General features: G+C 41.0%; 1 protein-coding gene across 1 annotated transcript in view; it reads left to right on the forward strand.

Moving 5' to 3' along the window:
• ACOT9 (acyl-CoA thioesterase 9) overlaps positions 1 to 1,279 on the forward strand; it is a 20,188-nt gene that overhangs the window by 1,577 nt on the left and 17,332 nt on the right. The gene's annotated exons all lie outside the window — the stretch shown is intronic.

A 1,279-nucleotide genomic window follows, 5' to 3' on the forward strand; every position in this document is an offset into this window, starting at 1 on the left:
CTGAAGGCAGAGGCTTTAACCCACTGAGCCACCCAGGCGCCCTAAGGACTTCTTTTTAACTGTTTATATGAAAATTTTCAAATTACTGAAAAGTAGAAAAAATGAATACCTATGTCCCTACCATCTTGATTGGATACTTAGGGTTTTCCACTATTTCTTTTTTTTAAAGATTTTATTTATTTCTTTGACAGAGAGAGATGCAGAGATGCAGAGAAAGGGAACACAAGTGGGGGGAGTGGGAGAGGGAGAAGCTGGCTTCCTACCGAGCGGGGAGCCTGATGTGGGGCTCGATCCCAAGACCCCAGGATCATGACCTGAGCCACGTAGGCACCCCTGGCTGAACTATTTCTAAGTAAATTATAGGTATCATGATAGTATGACACTTCAGCGTGTATCTCCAATAAATAAATACTCTTGTGTAACAAAATCAGCAATTATGTAACTTGAACAAACAGGATATTCTCTTACAGATGCAAATTTATAGTAATGTATAGTAATTCCTCAAATATCTTTTAAAGCTTTTAAAAAAATACCAAGATCCAATAAAAGATTGTATATTGCCTTTAGTGGTTATGGCTCTTTGGTCTCCCCTAATCTGGAATAGTAGACAATTACCCTCCCTCCTTTTTTTTTTCTGTGAGCTTCACTTTAAAGAGGTCAAGCCATTTGTCCTGTAGAATGTTCCGTATTTAGGATTTACCTGATGCCGTTTAACTTGTTCCTTTACCCCCTCTATTTTTGGTAAGCTAACAGTTTCTGGCAATAATATCTTGTAAGTGAAACTTAGAAAGACATCTGAACTAATGATATTGTCAACATTTCCGGTTCCTATCCCCTTGTCTCTCTCTCCTGTCCCACTTCAATTATCTCTTCTTTTTCTTCCCTTTCCGTCTCCTTTTCACGTTCTCTTCCTCTTTACCTTTTGCTCTGCTTTCTGTACTTCTTTTGGATATGCTCCATTTTTCTTCCTCTGTCTCTTCTGAAATTGAAGGCAGAGAGAGAGAGAGCGAGCGAGCGAGCGAGCGAGCGAACTGGGGCACAGAGAATGTAAGAATCGTCAAGATGAGGAATGGGAATATGGTGTTCAATGGCCACTGTGTTCTTTAGCCCATACACATGTTTGTGTCCATCGCTGCATTTTTTTTAAATAAAAGATTTTATTTATTTATTTGTCAGAGAGAGAGAGAGAACTCAAGCAGGCAGAGTGGCAGGCAGAGGCAGAGAGAGAAGCAGGCTCCCCACTGAGCAAGGAGCCCGATGCGGGACTCGATCCCAGGAC

This window comes from Mustela nigripes, chromosome X (genome assembly GCF_022355385.1).
Source record: "Mustela nigripes isolate SB6536 chromosome X, MUSNIG.SB6536, whole genome shotgun sequence".
NCBI classification, from domain to species: Eukaryota; Metazoa; Chordata; class Mammalia; order Carnivora; family Mustelidae; genus Mustela; species Mustela nigripes.